Source organism: Podarcis pityusensis (assembly GCF_964106645.2).
Source record: "Podarcis pityusensis genome assembly, chromosome: Z".
NCBI classification, from domain to species: domain Eukaryota; kingdom Metazoa; phylum Chordata; class Lepidosauria; order Squamata; family Lacertidae; genus Podarcis; species Podarcis pityusensis.
The window spans coordinates 539,774-557,850 of NC_138044.1; the positions used below are offsets into that span (position 1 = coordinate 539,774).

At 48.5% G+C, this 18,077-nt stretch overlaps 3 long non-coding RNA genes across 5 annotated transcripts; 2 read left to right on the top strand and 1 right to left on the bottom strand.

The window, feature by feature from the left end:
* Positions 1-130: 130 nt before the first annotated feature.
* LOC308468344 lies at positions 131-15,632 on the bottom strand. Its single transcript, XR_013981584.1, has 2 exons — positions 15,545-15,632; positions 131-256 (listed from the first exon to the last, which is right to left on the bottom strand). It is a non-coding gene; the product is annotated as an uncharacterized lncRNA (long non-coding RNA).
* LOC308468342 lies at positions 3,787-12,139 on the top strand. 3 transcript variants are annotated; one of them, XR_013981581.1, is made up of 4 exons: positions 3,787-3,819; positions 10,231-10,271; positions 11,394-12,040; positions 12,076-12,139. It is a non-coding gene; the product is annotated as an uncharacterized lncRNA (long non-coding RNA). The 3 variants fall into 3 exon arrangements; XR_013981582.1 differs by lacking the exon at positions 12,076-12,139 and having other exon boundaries at positions 11,394-12,075; XR_013981583.1 differs by lacking the exons at positions 3,787-3,819; positions 12,076-12,139 and adding an exon at positions 8,132-8,170 and having other exon boundaries at positions 11,394-12,075.
* LOC308468345 lies at positions 14,255-15,286 on the top strand. Its single transcript, XR_013981585.1, has 3 exons — positions 14,255-14,357; positions 14,491-14,603; positions 15,201-15,286. It is a non-coding gene; the product is annotated as an uncharacterized lncRNA (long non-coding RNA).
* Positions 15,633-18,077: the final 2,445 nt, after the last annotated feature.

Genomic DNA, 18,077 nt, shown 5'->3' on the forward strand with positions numbered 1-18,077 from the left:
ATTAAGAAAATCCCCCTTTAAATAAATGGAATGATCCGTTTAGATAATTAAGAAAATCCCCCTTTAAATAAATGGAATGATCCGTTTTGATAATTAAGAAAATCCCCCTTTAAATAAATGGAATGATCCATTTTTATAATTATGAAAATCCCCCTTTATTGATCGACATTGATTGACAGGTTGGGGGTTTGATTGACAGGTTTGATTGACGCCGGATGACCTCAGGGCGCCGTCAGACGCAGGAAGTCGTCATCGCCTAACGAGGAGAGGAGATCTTGATTAACGATGGGAATATTAATAAGATTACTAATAATATTAATAGCATTAATATTAATAATATTAATAATAATAATCGTAATAGCATTGATATTAATAATAATTTTTATTAGTCATAGTATTAGTAGTAATAGATGGAAGTAATGATATAAATGATATAAAGTAATGATGGTAATGATATAAAGAAATAATAATAATAATAATAATAATAATAATAATAATGATATGATATACTATAATATTATTACTATAATATTACTATAATAATTATGATATACTATAATATTATTATTAATAATAGTAATAGATTGAAGTAATATTAATAATAGTAATAATAGTAATAGATTGAAGTAATACTAATTAATAATAGTAATAGATTGAAGTAATACTAATTAATAATAGTAATAGATTGAAGTAATGATATAAATGATATAAAGTAACGATGGTAATGATATAAATAAAGAAATAATAATAATAATAATAATAATAATAATAATGATATGATATACTATAATATTATTACTATAATATTACTGTAATAATTATGGTATGATATACTATAATATTATTATTAATAATAGTAATAGATTGAAGTAATATTAATTAATAATAGTAATAGATGGAAGTAATGATATAAATGATATAAAGTAATGATCGTAATGATATAAATAAAGAAATAATAATAATAATAATAATCATATGATATGATATACTATAATATTATTACTATAATATTACTATAATCATTATGATATACTATAATATTATTATTAATAATAGTAATAGATTGAAGTAATATTAATTAATAATAGTAATAGATGGAAGTAATGATATAAATGATATAAAGTAACGATGGTAATGATATAAATAAAGAAATAATAATAATAATAATAATAATAATGATATGATATACTATAATATTATTATTAATAATAGTAATAGATTGAAGTAATACTAATTAATAATAGTAATAGATTCAAGTACGTAGCCGTGTTGTTCTTGATGCAGTCTAAATATAATAATAATAATAATAATAGTAATAATAATAGTAATAGTAATAATAATAATAATAATAATAATAATAATAATAATAATAAAACAAAAACTTGAATTTGGTCATCTTTCAGCGATGAGGGCTAGAACCTTTTCCTAATAATAATTCCACCCAAACTCCACCGGTGGGATTTCTACCTGGCTTTTCTCACCGAGCTGCACCAGTGTGATTTCCACCTGTCTGCTGGCAACCCATTTGCCAGCTCTAGCTTCACCGGTGTGATTGCCACCTGGAAATCCAGCCAAACTCCACCGGTGGGATTTCTACCTGGCTTTCCCCACCGCGCTGCACCGGTGGGATTTCTGCCTGGCTTTCCCCACCGCGCTGCACCGGTGGGATTCCTGCCTGGCAAAGCGCTGCTTTGGCCTGCTTGGGAGCTTACTAAGGTGGCCAGCAATACTAGCTGCACCAGTGGGATTTCTGCCCGTCCGCCGGTCAGCCTGGCAACCCATTCCCAGGGCTAGCTTCGCCGGTTGGATTTCCGCCCGTCTGCTGGCCCCCTTGAGAACTGCAGGCCGTCAATCCGGATTCCCAATACGAGCTGCACCGGTGCGGTTTCCGCCCGTCTGCTGGCAACCCAATTCCCAGCGCTAGCTTCGCCGGTGGGATTTCCGCCCGCAGCTCCACCCAAACTCCACCGGTGGGATTTCTACCTGGCTTTCCCCCACCGAGCTGCACCGGTGTGATTCCTGCCTGCTTCCTTCCTCGGCTGGCAACCTTGAGAACTGCAGGCCGTTTCCCCCCAATTCCCAATACTAGCTGCACCAGTGCGATTTCTGCCCGCCTCCTGGCAATTTCCCAGCACTAGCTTCCCCGGTTGGACTTCTGCCCGTCTGCTGGCAACCCTGGCAACCCATTTCCCAGCGCTAGCTTCTCCAGTGGGATTTCCGCCTGGAACGCCACCCAAACTCCACCGGTGGGATTTCTACCTGGCTTATCCCCCACCGAGCTGCACCAGTGTTATTCCTGCCTGGCAAAGCCCTGCTTTGGCTTTTCCCACCAAGCTGCACCAGTGGGATTCCTGCCCGTCTGCTGGCAAACCATTTCCCAGCGCTAGCTTCACCGGTGAGATTTCCGCCTGCAACTCCCCCCAAATTCCCAATAGTAGCTGCACCGGTGCGATTCCCGCCTGTCTGCTGGCAGTTTCCCAGCACTAGCTTCACCGGTGGGATTTCCGCCTGCCACTCCACCCCAATTCCCAATAGTAGCTGCACCAGTGCGATTTCCACCCGTCTGGTGGCCATTTCCCAGCGCTAGCTTCACCGGTGGAATTTCCGCCCGTCTCCCGGCAACTTCCCAGCGCTAGCTTCACCGGTTGGCTTTCTGCCTGCGACTCCACCCCAATTCCCAGCACTAGCTTCCCCGGTGGGATTTCCGCCCGCAACTCCACCCAAACTCCACCAAGGGGATTTCTACCTGGCTTTTCCCCCACTGAGCTGCACCGGTGCGATTCCTGCCTGGCAAGGCACTGCTTCCGCCTGCCCAAGGTTGCCAGCAATAGTAGCTGCACCGGTGGGATTTCCGCCCGTCTTCCGGCCGCCTTGGGAACTGCAGGCCGCCCCCCCCCCCAATTCTTAATCATAGCTGCACCATGAAGATTTCTGCCCGTCTGCTGGCCAGCTTGAGAACTGCAGAGCCTCCACCCAAAGGCCCAGAGCTAACTTCACCAGTGGGATTTCCGCCCGTAATCCTCTGCATCCAAACTCCACCAGGGGGATTTCCGCCTGGCTTTTCTCCACCAAGCTGCACCGGTGCGATTTCTACCTGTATCCTGGCCATTTCCCAGAGCTAACTTCACCGGTGGGATTTCCGCCCGTAATCCTCTGCATCCAAACTCCACCGGTGGGATTTCCGCCTGGCTTTTCTCCACCAAGCTGCACCGGTGCGATTTCTACCTGTCTCCTGGCAATCTCCCACCGCAAACTACACCAGTGGGATTTCCGCCTGGAACTCCACCCAAACTCCACCGGTGGGATTTCTACCTGGCTTCCCCCGCCAAACTGCACCAGTTTGATTTCCACCCGTCTCCTTGCAACCTTGAGAACTGCCACCTCTCCCCCAATTCCCCAGCGCTATCCTCACCGGTGTGATTTCCGCCTGCGTCTCCACCGGGTGGATTTCTACCTGGCGTTTCCCCGCCGCGCCGCACCAGCGGGATTCCTGCCCGCTTCCTCCTGGAAGGCAAAGCAGGCAGCCTTGGGAATCGCGGGCCATGGAGGGGGGATTCAAGATCAGGCAGGAATTCACCAGGTCGATCAGGCAGCAGTTCACCAGGTAGAGCGCGAGGCTCTACTAAATCTACATTCCCATTCAGTTAGGGAGAAAAGCCGCCAGTTGAGCTTCGCCCGTTGAATTCCTGCCCGCCGGCAGGCCGATGTCACACGGGCGAAGCTTCCCAATGGGATTCTAGAGGAGGAATCGCATGGAGATCAGGCAGGAATTCACCAGGAAGATCAGGCAGGAATTCATCAGGTAGAGCAGATCCCCCAGTAGATCAGGCAGCAATTCATCCATAGATCAGGCAGGACTTTGCTGGTCACTTTGGGAACAACACCAATTCCCAACACTAGCTGCACCATTGTGATTTCCGCCCGTCTGCTGGCATCCCATTTCCCAGCGCTAGCTTCGCCGGTGGGATTTCCACCTGGCTTTTCCTACGGAGCTGCACCGGTGGGATTTCTACCTGGCTTTTCCTACGGAGCTGCACCGGTGTTATTCCTGCCTGCTTCCTTCCTCGGCTGGCCACCTTGAGAACTGCAGGCCGTTTCCCCCCAATACTAACTGCACCAGTGCGATTTCTGCCCGTCTCCTGGCAATTGCCCAGCACTAGCTTCACCGGTTGGACTTCTGCCCGTCTGCTGGCAACCCATTTCCCAGTGCTAGCTTCTCCAGTGGGATTTCCGCCTGGAACGCCACCCAAACTCCACCGGTGGGATTTCTACCTGGCTTTTCCCACCGAGCTGCACCAGTGTGATTTCCACCTGTCTGCTGGCCACCCATTTCCCAGCGCTCGCTTTACCAGTGGGATTTCTGCCTGGAAGTCACCCCAAACTCCACCAGGGGGATTTCTACCTGGCTTTTCCCCACCGCGCTGCCCCGGTGTGATTTCCGCCTGTCTGCTGGCAACCCAATTCCCAGCGCTAGCTTCGCCGGTGGGATTTCCGCCCGAACTCCACCCAAACTCCACCGGTGGGATTTCTACCTGGCTTTTCCCCACCGAGCTGCACCGGTGGGATTCCTACCTGCTTCCTTCCTTTGCTGGCAACCTTGAGAATTGCAGACCCAAATTCCCAATACTAGCTGCACCAGTGCGATTTCCACCTGTCTGCTGGGAACTTGAGCCCATTCCCATCATTCCCAATGCTAGCTGCACCAGTGTGATTTCTGCCCACCTGCCGCCCATTTCCCAATACTAGCTTCGCCGGTGGGATTTCCGCCCGCAGCTCCACCCAAACTCCACCGGTGGGATTTCTACCTGGCTTTTCCCAGCAAGCTGCTCCGGTGGGATTCCTGCCTGGCAAAGCACTGGCAAGTTGGGAACTGACGAAGGTTAGCTTCACCGGTGGGATTTCCGCCCGTCTCCCGGCAACGTCACAGGGCTAGCTTCACCGGTTGGGTTTCTGCCTGCCACTCCACCCCAATTCCCAATAGTAGCTGCACCGGTGCGATTTCCGCCCGTCTGCTGGCAGCCCATTTCCCAGCGCTAGCTTCACCGGTGAGATTTCCGCCTGCCACTCCCCCAAATTCCCAATAGTAGCTGCACCAGTGCGATTTCCGCCCGTCTGGTGGCAATTTCCCAGCGCTGGCTTCACCGGTGGGATTTCCGCCCGTCTCCTGGCAACTTCGCAGCGCTAGCTTCACCGGTTGGCTTTCTGCCTGCGACTCCACCCCAATTCCCAGCACTAGCTTCCCCGGTGGGATTTCCGCCCGCAACTCCACCCAAACTCCACCAAGGGGATTTCTACCTGGCTTTTCCCCCACTGAGCTGCACCGGTGCGATTCCTGCCTGGCAAGGCACTGCTTCCGCCTGCCCAAGGTTGCCAGCAATAGTAGCTGCACCGGTGGGATTTCCGCCCGTCTTCCGGCCGCCTTGGGAACTGCAGGCCGCCCCCCACAATTCTTAATCATAGCTGCACCATGAAGATTTCTGCCCGTCTGCTGGCCAGCTTGAGAACTGCAGAGCCTCCACCCAAAGGCCCAGAGCTAACTTCACCCGTGGGATTTCCGCCCGTAATCCTCTGCATCCAAACTCCACCAGGTGAGTTTCGACCTGGATTTTCTCCACCAAGCTGCACCGGTGCGATTTCTACCTGTCTCCTGGTACTTTCCCAGAGCTAACTTCACCAGTGGGATTTCCGCCCGTAATCCTCTGCATCCAAACTCCACCAGGGGGATTTCGGCCTGGCTTTTCTCCACCAAGCTGCACCGGTGCGATTTCTACCTGTCTCCTGGCACTTTCCCAGCGCTAACTACACCAGTGGGATTTCCGCCTGGAACTCCACCCAAACTCCACCGGTGGGATTTCTACCTGGCTTTCCCCCACCGAGCTGCACCGGTGTGATTCCTGCCTGCTTCCTTCCTCGGCTGGCAACCTTGAGAACTGCAGGCCGTTTCCCCCCAATACTAACTGCACCAGTGCGATTTCTGCCCGTCTCCTGGCAATTTCCCAGCACTAGCTTCACCGGTTGGACTTCTGCCCGTCTGCTGGCAACCCATTTCCCAGCGCTAGCTTCTCCAGTGGGATTTCCGCCTGGAACGCCATCCAAACTCCACCGGTGGGATTTCTACATGGCTTTTCCCCCACCCAGCTGCACCGGTGCTATTCCTGCCTGGCAAAGCCCTGCTTTGGCTTTTCCCACCAAGCTGCACCAGTGTGATTTCCGCCCGTCTGCTGGCAGCCCATTTCCCAGCGCTAGCTTCACCGGTGAGATTTCCGCCTGCAACTCCACCCAAATCCCCCATAGTAGCTGCACCAGTGTGATTTCTGCCCACCGGCCGCCCATTTCCCAAGACTAGCTTCGCCGGTGGGATTTCCGCCCGCAACTCCACCCAAACTCCACCGGTGGGATTTCTACCTGGCTTTCCACACCGAGCTGCACCGGTGTGATTCCTGCCTTCTTCCTTCCTGGAATTCCCAATACCAGCTGCACCGGTGCCATTTCCGCCCGTAATCCGCTGCGTCCGAACTCCACCGGTGGGATTTCTACCTGGCTTTTCCCAGCAAGCTGCTCCGGTGGGATTCCTGCCTGGCAAAGCACTGGCAAGTTGGGAACTGACGAAGGTTAGCTTCACCGGTGGGATTTCCGCCCGTCTCCTGGCAACGTCACAGCGCTGGCTTCACCGGTTGGGTTTCTGCCTGCAACTCCACCCCAATTCCCCATAGTAGCTGCACCAGTGTGATTTCCGCCCGTCTGGTGGCCATTTCCCAGCGCTAGCTTCGCCGGTGAGATTTCCGCCTGCCACTCCACCCAAATTCCCAATACTAGCTGCACCAGTGCGATTTCCACCCGTCTGGTGGCAGTTTCCCAGCGCTAGCTTCGCCGGTGGGATTTCCGCCTGCCACTCCACCCAAATTCCCAATAGTAGCTGCACCAGTGCGATTTCCGCCCGTCTGCTGGCAGCCCATTTCCCAGCGCTAGCTTCGCCGGTGAGATTTCCGCCTGCAACTCCACCCAAATTCCCCATAGTAGCTGCACCAGTGCGATTTCCGCCCGTCTGCTGGCAGCTTCCCAGCGCTAGCTTCGCCGGTGGGATTTCCGCCCGTCTCCTGGCAACTTCACAGCGCTAGCTTCGCCGGTTGGCTTTCTGCCTGCGACTCCACCCCAATTCCCAGCACTAGCTTCCCCGGTGGGATTTCCGCCCGCAACTCCACCCAAACTCCACCAAGGGGATTTCTACCTGGCTTTTCCCCCACTGAGCTGCACCGGTGCGATTCCTGCCTGGCAAGGCACTGCTTCCGCCTGCCCAAGGTTGCCAGCAATAGTAGCTGCACCGGTGGGATTTCCGCCCGTCTTCCGGCCGCCTTGGGAACTGCAGGCCGCCCCCCCCAATTCTTAATCATAGCTGCACCATGAAGATTTCTGCCCGTCTGCTGGCCAGCTTGAGAACTGCAGAGCCTCCACCCAAAGGCCCAGAGCTAACTTCACCCGTGGGATTTCCGCCCGTAATCCTCTGCATCCAAACTCCACCGGTGGGATTTCGGCCTGGCTTTTCCCCACCAAGCTGCACCGGTGCGATTTCTACCTGTCTCCTGGCAATTTCCAGAGCTAACTTCACCAGTGGGATTTCCGCCCGTAATCCTCTGCATCCAAACTCCACCGGGGGGATTTCGACCTGGCTTCCCCCGCCAAGCTGCACCAGTTTGATTCCCACCCGTCTCCTTGCAACCTTGAGAACTGCCACCTCTCCCCCAATTCCCCAGCGCTATCATCACCGGTGTGATTTCCGCCTGGGTCTCCACCGGGTGGATTTCTACCTGGCGTTTCCCCGCCGCGCCGCACCAGCGGGATTCCTGCCCGCTTCCCCCTGGAAGGCAAAGCAGGCAGCCTTGGGAATCGCGGGCCATGGAGGGGGGATTCAAGATCAGGCAGGAATTCACCAGGTCGATCAGGCAGCAGTTCACCAGGTAGAGCGCGAGGCTCTACTAAATCTACATTCCCATTCAGTTAGGGAGAAAAGCCGCCAGTTGAGCTTCGCCCGTTGAATTCCTGCCCGCCGGCAGGCCGATGTCACACGGGCGAAGCTTCCCAATGGGATTCTAGAGGAGGAATCGCATGGAGATCAGGCAGGAATTCACCAGGAAGATCAGGCAGGAATTCATCAGGTAGAGCAGATTCACCAGTAGATCAGGCAGCAATTCATCCATAGATCAGGCAGGACTTTGCTGGTCACTTTGGGAACAACACCAATTCCCAAGACTAGCTGCACCATTGTGATTTCCGCCCGTCTGCTGGCCACCCTGGCAACACATTTCCCAGCACTAGCTTCGCCGGTGGGATTTCCGCCCGCAACTCCACCCAAACTCCACCGGTGGGATTTCTACCTGGCTTTTCCCCACCGAGCTGCACCGGTGTGATTCCTGCCTGCTTCCTTCCTCAGCTGGCAACCTTGAGAACTGCAGGCCGTTTCCCCCCAATACTAACTGCACCATTGGGATTTCTGCCCGTCTCCTGGCAATTTCCCAGCACTAGCTTCACCGGTGAGATTTCCGCCTGCAACTCCACCCAAACTCCCAATACTAGCTGCACCAGTGCGATTTCCGCCCGTCTGCTGGCAATTTCCCAGCACTAGCTTCACCGGTTGGGCTTCTGCCCGTCTGCTGGCAACCCAGGCAACCCATTTCCCAGCGCTAGCTTCTCCAGTGGGATTTCCGCCTGGAACGCCATCCAAACTCCACCATTGGGATTTCTACCTGGCTTTCCCCCACCCAGCTGCACCGGTGTTATTCCTGCCTGGCAAAGCCCTGCTTTGGCTTTCCCCACCAAGCTGCACCAGTGCGATTTCCGCCCGTCTGCTGGCAGCCCGTTTCCCAGCGCTAGCTTCACCGGTGAGATTTCCGCCTGCCACTCCACCCAAATTCCCAATGCTAGCTGCACCAGTGTGATTTCTGCCCACCGGCCGCCCATTTCCCAATACTAGCTTCGCCGGTGGGATTTCCGCCCGCAGCTCCACCCAAACTCCACCGGTGGGATTTCTACCTGGCTTTTCCCAGCAAGCTGCTCCGGTGGGATTCCTGCCTGGCAAAGCACTGGCAAGTTGGGAACCGACGAAGGTTAGCTTCACCGGTGGGATTTCCGCCCGTCTGCTGGCAATTTCCCAGCACTAGCTTCCCCGGTGGGATTTCCGCCTGCAACTCCACCCCAATTCCCAATACTAGCTTCACCATTGTGATTTCCGCCTGTCTGCTGGCCACCCTGGCCACCCATTTCCCAGCACTAGCTTCCCCGGTGGGATTTCCGCCCGCAACTCCACCCAAACTCCACCAAGGGGATGTCTACCTGGCTTTTCCCCCACTGAGCTGCACCGGTGCGATTCCTGCCTGGCAAGGCACTGCTTCCGCCTGCCCAAGGTTGCCAGCAATAGTAGCTGCACCGGTGGGATTTCCGCCCGTCTTCCGGCCGCCTTGGGAACTGCAGGCCGCCCCCCCCAATTCTTAATCATAGCTGCACCATGAAGATTTCTGCCCGTCTGCTGGCCAGCTTGAGAACTGCAGAGCCTCCACCCAAAGGCCCAGCGCTAACTTCACCCGTGGGATTTCCGCCCGTAATCCTCTGCATCCAAACTCCACCAGGGGGATTTCGGCCTGGCTTTTCTCCACCAAGCTGCACCGGTGCGATTTCTACCTGTCTCCTGGCACTTTCCCAGAGCTAACTTCACCAGTGGGATTTCCGCCCGTAATCCTCTGCATCCAAACTCCACCGGTGGGATTTCTACCTGGCTTTTCTCCACCAAGCTGCACCAGTTTGATTCCCACCCGTCTCCTTGCAACCTTGAGAACTGCCACCTCTCCCCCAATTCCCCAGCGCTATCATCACCGGTGTGATTTCCGCCTGCATCTCCACCGGGTGGATTTCTACCTGGCGTTTCCCCGCCACGCCGCACCAGCGGGATTCCTGCCCGCTTCCCCCTGGAAGGCAAAGCAGGCAGCCTTGGGAATCGCGGGCCATGGAGGGGGGATTCAAGATCAGGCAGGAATTCACCAGGTCGATCAGGCAGCAGTTCACCAGGTAGAGCGCGAGGCTCTACTAAATCTAAATTCCCATTCAGTTAGGGAGAAAAGCCACCAGCTGAGCTTCGCCCGTTGAATTCCTGCCCGCCGGCAGGCCGATGTCACACGGGCGAAGCTTCCCAATGGGATTCTAGAGGAGGAATCGCATTGAGATCAGGCAGGAATTCACCAGGAAGATCAGGCAGGAATTCATCAGGTAGAGCAGATTCACCAGTAGATCAGGCAGCAATTCATCCATAGATCAGGCAGGACTTTGCTGGTCACTTTGGGAACAACACCAATTCCCAACACTAGCTGCACCATTGTGATTTCCGCCCGTCTGCTGGCCACCCTGGCAACACATTTCCCAGCGCTAGCTTCGCCGGTGGGATTTCCGCCCGCAACTCCACCCAAACTCCACCGGTGGGATTTCTACCTGGCTTTCCCCCACCGAGCTGCACCGGTGTGATTCCTGCCTGCTTCCTTCCTCGGCTGGCAACCTTGAGAACTGCAGGCCGTTTCCCCCCAATACTAACTGCACCATTGGGATTTCTGCCCGTCTCCTGGCAATTTCCCAGCACTAGCTTCCCCGGTTGGACTTCTGCCCGTCTGCTGGCAACCCATTTCCCAGCGCTAGCTTCTCCAGTGGGATTTCCGCCTGGAAGTCACCCCAAGCTCCACCAGTGGGATTTCTACCTGGCTTTCCCCCACCGAGCTGCACCAGTGTTATTCCTGCCTGGCAAAGCTCTGCTTTGGCTTTTCCCACCAAGCTGCACCAGTGTGATTTCCGCCCGTCTGCTGGCAGCCCGTTTCCCAGCGCTAGCTTCACCGGTGAGATTTCCGCCTGCCACTCCACCCAAATTCCCAATACTAGCTTCACCAGTGGGATTTCCGCCCGTCTCCTGGCAACTTCACAGCGCTAGCTTCACCGGTTGGGTTTCTGCCTGCAACTCCACCCAAATTCCCCATAGTAGCTGCACCACGGCGATTTCTGCCCGTCTCCTGGCAATTGCCCAGCGCTGGCTTCGCCGGTGGTATTTCCGCCTGGTATCCCCTGCATCCAAACTCCACCGGTGGGATTTCTACCTGCCTTTTCCCCAACAAGCTGCACCGGTGGGATTCCTGCCTGCTTCCTTCCTGGACTTCCCAATAGTAGCTTCGCCGGTGGGATTTCCGCCTGTAATCCGCTGCATCCAAACTCCACCGGTGGGATTTCTACCTGGCTTTTCCCACCAAGCAAAGCACAGCCAGAAATTCAACAGGTAGTTCAGGCAGGAATTCACCAATAGATCAGGCAGGAATTCAACAGGTAGATCAGGCAGGAATTCACCAATAGATCAGGCAGGAATTCAACAGGTAGATCAGGCAGGAATTCAACAGGTAGATCAGATTCATCAATAAATCAGGCAGGAATTCAACAGGTAGATCAGGCAGAAATTCAACAGGTTGATCAAGCAGCAATTCATCAATAGATCAGGCAGGAATTCAACAGGTAGATCAGGCAGAAATTCAACAGGTTGATCAAGCAGCAATTCATCAATAGATCAGGCAGGAATTCAACAGGCAGATGAGGCAGAAATTCACCAGGTAGATATTGAATAGATCAGGCAGCAATTCCCCAGGTAGATCAGGCAGCAATTCACCAGGAAGATCAGGCAGAAATTCACCAGGTAGATATTGAATAGATCAGGCAGCAATTCACCAGGTAGATCAGGCAGGAATTCACCAGGCAGATCAGGCAGCAATTCCCCAGGTAGATCAGGCAGGAATTCACCAGGCAGATCAGGCAGAAATTCACCAGGTAGATATTGAATAGATCAGGCAGAAATTCACCAGGTTGATATTGAATAGATCAGGCAGGAATTCACCAGGTAGATCAGGCAGCAATTCATCAATAGATCAGGCAGGAATTCACCAGGTAGATCAGGCAGGTAGACCAGGCAGCGATTCAACAGGTAGATCAGGCAGAAATTCACCAGGTAGATCAGGCAGCAATTCACCAGGTAGATATTGAATAGATCAGGCAGCAATTCCCCAGGTTGATATTGAATAGATCAGGCAGCAATTCACCAGGTAACTCAGGCAGCAATTCACCAGGTAGAGCGCAAAGATCAGGCCGCCACTCCCCAACAGATCAGGCCGCAATCCACCAGGTAGAGCGCGAAGCTTTTCCTCCCTTTAATACCCAAATCCCCATTAATTCAGGCAGAAATCCCACCGGAAAAGCCCATTTTTCAGACCAGCTTCACCTGTTGAACTCCTGCCTGCCCACAGCAATTCCCCAACAGATCAGGCCGCAATCCACCAGGTAGAGCGCAATAGTTTCCCCCATTAATATCTAAATTTCCCATTGATTCAGGCAGAAATCTCACCGGAAAAGCCAATTTTCAGGCAGATATCCCACCGGAAAAGCCAATTTTTCAGACTCCCTTTAATATCTAAATTTCCCATTAATTCAGGCAGAAATCCCACCGGTAAAGCCAATTTTCAGGCAGATATCCCACCGGAAAAGCCAATTTTTCAGACTCCCCTTTAATACCTAAATTCCCATTAATTCAGGCAGAAATCTCACCGGTAAAGCCAATTTTCAGGCGGAAATCTCACAGGTAAAGCCAATTTTTCAGACTCCCCTTTAATATCTAAATTCCCATTAATTCAGGCAGAAATCCCACCGGAAAAGCCAATTTTTCAGGCCAGTTTCAGGCCGCAATCCACCAGGTTGAGCGCGATTGTTTTCCTCCATTTAATACCTAAATTCCTATTGATTCAGGCAGAAATCTCACCGGAAAAGCCAATTTTCAGGCAGAAATCTCACTGGTAAAGCCAATTTTCAGGCAGAAATCTCACAGGTAAAGCCAATTGTTCAGACTGCCCTTCATATCTAAATCCCCATTGGTTCAGGCAGAAATCTCACCGGTAAAGCCAATTTTAAGGCAGAAATCTCACCGGTAAAGCCAATTTTCAGGCAGAAATCCCACAGGAAAAAGCCAATTTTCAGGCAGAAATCTCACTGGTAAAGCCAATTTTCCAGACTGCCCTTCATATCTAAATCCCTATGAATTCAGGCAGAAATCTCACAGGAAAAGCCAATTTTCAGGCTAGTTTGACTGGTTGAATCGCAGGCCGAAGTCACACAGGTCAAGCTCTAAATCCCCATGAATTCAGGCGGGAAATCTCACAGGTAAAGCCAATTTTTCGGACTCCCCTGAATCCCTAGATCCCCATTAATTCAGGCAGAAATCTCACCTGTTAAGCCAATTAATTCAGGCAGAAATCTCACAGGTAAAGCCAATTTTCAGGCAGAAATCCCACCGGAAAAGCCAATTTTTCAGACTCCCCTTCATGTCTACTTCCCCTCTAATTCAGGCCGCAATCCACCAGGTAGAGTGCGAGAATTTTCCTCTCTTTAATACCTAAATCCCCATGAATTGAGGCAGAAATCTCACCAGTAAAGCCAATTTTCAGGCAGAAATCTCACCGGTAAAGCCAACTTTCAGGCAGAAATCTCACCGGTAAAGCCAATTTTCAGGCAGAAATCCCACCGGAAAAGCCAATTGTTCAGACTCCCTTTAATATCTAAATTTCCCATTAATTCAGGCAGAAATCTCACCGGAAAAGCCAATTTTCAGGCAGAAATCCCACCGGTAAAGCCAATTTTCAGGCAGAAATCCCACAGGAAAAAGCCAATTTTCAGGCAGAAATCTCACTGGTAAAGCCAATTTTCCAGACTGCCCTTCATATCTAAATCCCTATGAATTCAGGCAGAAATCTCACAGGAAAAGCCAATTTTCAGGCTAGTTTGACTGGTTGAATCGCAGGCCGAAGTCACACAGGTCAAGCTCTAAATCCCCATGAATTCAGGCAGAAATCTCACAGGTAAAGCCAATTTTTCGGACTCCCCTGAATCCCTAGATCCCCATGAATTCAGGCAGAAATCTCACAGGTAAAGCCAATTTTCAGGCTAGTTTGACTGGTTGAATCGCAGGCCGAAGTCACACAGGTCAAGCTCTAAATCCCCATGAATTAAGGCAGAAATCTCACCTGTAAAGGCAATTTTCAGGCAGAAATCTCACTGGTAAAGCCACTTTTCAGGCAGAAATCCCACCGGAAAAGCCAATTTTTCAGATTCCCCTTAATAACAATAAATTCCCATTAATTCAGGCGGAAATCTCACCGGTAAAGCCAATTTTCAGGCTACTTTTAAAGGTTGACCTCCAGGCCGATGTCACACAGGTAGAGCTTCACAATGAGATCTAAACCCCCATGAATTCAGGCAGAAATCTCACTGGTAAAGCCAATTTTCAGGCGGAAATCTCACCGGTAAAGCCAATTTTCAGGCGGAAATCTCACTGGAAAAGCCAATTTTCAGGCAGAAATCCCACCGGAAAAGCCAATTTTTCAGATTCCCCTTAATAACAATAAATTCCCACTAATTCAGGCAGAAATCTCACAGGTAAAGCCAATTTTTCAGGCCGGTTTTAAAGGTTGAACTCCAGGCCGATGTCACACAGGTAGAGCTTCACAATGAGATCTAAATCCCCCTGAATTCAGGCAGAAATCTCACCGGTAAAGCCAATTTTCAGGCGGAAATCTCACCGGAAAAGCCAATTTTCAGGCAGAAATCCCACCGGAAAAGCCAATTTTTCAGATTCCCCTTAATAACAATAAATTCCCACTAATTCAGGCAGAAACCTCACTGGTAAAGCCAATTTTCAGGCAGAAATCCCACAGGAAAAAGCCAATTTTAAGGCAGAAATCTCACCGGTAAAGCCAATTTTCAGGCAGAAATCTCACTGGTAAAGCCAATTTTCCAGACTGCCCTTCATATCTAGATCCCCATAAATTCAGGCAGAAATCTCACAGGTAAAGACAGTTTTCAGGCTAGTTTGACCGGTTGAATCGCAGGCCGAAGTCACACAGGTCAAGCTATTAAATCCCCATGAATTCAGGCAGAAATCTCACAGGTAAAGCCAATTTTTCAGACTCCCCTGAATCCCTAAATCCCCATTAATTCAGGCAGAAATCTCACAGGTAAAGCCAATTTTCAGGCTAGTTTTACCGGTTGAATCGCAGGCCGAAGTCACACAGGTCAAGCTCTAAATCCCCATGAATTCAGGCAGAAATCTCACCGGGAAAGCCAATTTTCAGGCGGAAATCTCACAGGTAAAGCCAATTTTCAGGCGGAAATCCCACCGGAAAAGCCAATTTTTCAGATTCCCCTTAATAACAATAAATTCCCATTAATTCAGGCGGAAATCTCACCGGTAAAGCCAATTTTCTGGCAGAAATCCAACTGGTAAAGCCCATTTTCCGGCCGGTTTTAAAGGTTGAACTCCAGGCCGATGTCACACAGGTAGAGCTTCACAATGAGATCTAAACCCAAATGAATTCAGGCGGAAATCTCACCGGTAAAGCCAATTTTCAGGCAGAAATCCTACCGGAAAAGCCAATTTTTCAGATTCCCCTTAATAACAATAAATTCCCATGAATTCAGGCAGAAATCTCACCGGTAAAGCCAATTTTCAGGCGGAAATCTCACCGGTAAAGCCCATTTTTCAGGCCGGTTTTAAAGGTTGAACTCCAGGCCGATGTCACACAGGTAGAGCTTCCCAATGAGATCTAAATCCCCCTGAATTCAGGCAGAAATCTCACCGGTAAAGCCAATTTTCAGGCGGAAATCTCACAGGAAAAGCCAATTTTCAGGCAGAAATCCCACCGGAAAAGCCAATTTTTCAGATTCCCCTTAATAACAATAAATTCCCATTAATTCAGGCAGAAATCTCACCGGTAAAGCCCATTTTCAGGCGGAAATCTCACCGGTAAAGCCAATTTTCTGGCAGAAATCCAACTGGTAAAGCCCATTTTCAGGCCGGTTTTAAAGGTTGAACTCCAGGCCAATGTCACACAGGTAGAGCTTCACAATGAGATCTAAATCCCCCTGAATTCAGGCGGAAATCTCACAGGTAAAGCCAATTTTCAGGCTAGTTTGACTGGTTGAATCGCAGGCCGAAGTCACACAGGTCAAGCTCTAAATCCCCATGAATTCAGGCAGAAATCTCACCTGTAAAGCCAATTTTCAGGCGGAAATCTCACCAGTAAAGCCAATTTTCAGGAGGAAATCCCACCGGAAAAGCCCATTTTTCAGATTCCCCTTAATAACAATAAATTCCCATTAATTCAGGCAGAAATCTCACCGGTAAAGCCAATTTTCAGGCGGAAATCTCACCGGTAAAGCCAATTTTCTGGCAGAAATCCAACTGGTAAAGCCCATTTTCAGGCCGGTTTTAAAGGTTGAACTCCAGGCCGATGTCACACAGGTAGAGCTTCCCAATGAGATCTAAATCCCCCCTGAATTCAGGCAGAAATCTCACAGGTAAAGCCCATTTTCAGGCTAGTTTGACTGGTTGAATCGCAGGCCGAAGTCACACAGGTCGAGCTCTAAATCCCCATGAATTCAGGCAGAAATCTCACTGGTAAAGCCAATTTTCAGGCGGAAATCTCACCGGTAAAGCCAATTTTCAGGCAGAAATCCCACCGGAAAAGCCCATTTTTCAGATTCCCCTTAATAACAATAAATTCCCATTAATTCAGGCGGAAATCTCACCGGTAAAGCCAATTTCCAGGCGGAAATCTCACTGGTAAAGCCAATTTTCTGGCAGAAATCCCACCGGAAAAGCCAATTTTTCAGATTCCCCTTAATAACAATAAATTCCCATTAATTCAGGCAGAAATCTCACCGGTAAAGCCAATTTTCAGGCGGAAATCTCACCGGTAAAGCCAATTTTCTGGCAGAAATCCAACTGGTAAAGCCCATTTTCAGGCCGGTTTTAAAGGTTGAACTCCAGGCCGATGTCACACAGGTAGAGCTTCCCAATGAGATCTAAATCCCCCTGAATTCAGGCGAAAATCTCACCGGTAAAGCCCATTTTTCCGGCCGGTTTTAAAGGTTGAACTCCAGGCCGATGTCACACAGGTAGAGCTTCACAATGAGATCTAAATCCCCTGAATTCAGGCGGAAATCTCACCGGTAAAGCCGGTTTTCAGGCAGAAATCCCACCGGAAAAGCCAATTTTCAGGCCGGTTTGAAAGGTTGAACTCCAGGCCGATGTCACACAGGTAGAGCGTAACAATGGTAGCCAAGGGGAGTCCAAGGGGAGGCAAGACCAGCACCCAAAGGTGCCCCCCAGGGCAAGATGGCGTCGGTCGGGAAGGAGAGGTTCTTGCCGCAGGAACCCTATTATATTCCGGGGTGAGTCTTTAATAAGAGAGAGAATATATATATATAATAATAATAATAATAATAATAATAATAATAATAATAATAATTATTATTATTATTATTATTATTATTATTATTAAGAATAATAATAAATAATATTTATTACTTACTAATATTGATCTATGTTAATTATATATATATATTCCTATTAGTAAATATATATATTCCTATTAGTAAATATTATTATTATATTGAGTAATAAATATTATTTATTACTTACGACTATTGATCTATATTAATATTATATATTATTTTTATATTTAGTAATAAATATTATTTATTACTTACTACTATTGATCTATGTTAATATTATATATATATATAGTAATAGTAATATATATTACTAATAGGAATATATATATATTACTATTAGTAAATATTATTAGATTTACTAATAAATATTATTTATTACTTACTACTATTGATCTATGTTAATATTATATATATATAGTAATAGTAATATATATTACTAATAGTAATATATATATATTCCTGTTAGTAAATATTATTATTATATTTAGTAATAAATATTATTTATTACTTACTAATATTGATCTATGTTAATTATATATATATATTCCTATTAGTAAATATTATTATATTTAGTAATAAATATTATTTATTACTTACTACTATTGATCTATATTAATATTATATATTATTTTTATATTTATTATATATTATTTTTATATTTAGTAATAAATATAAATATTTATTACTAAATATAAAAATAATATATAATAATATATATTATTTATTGC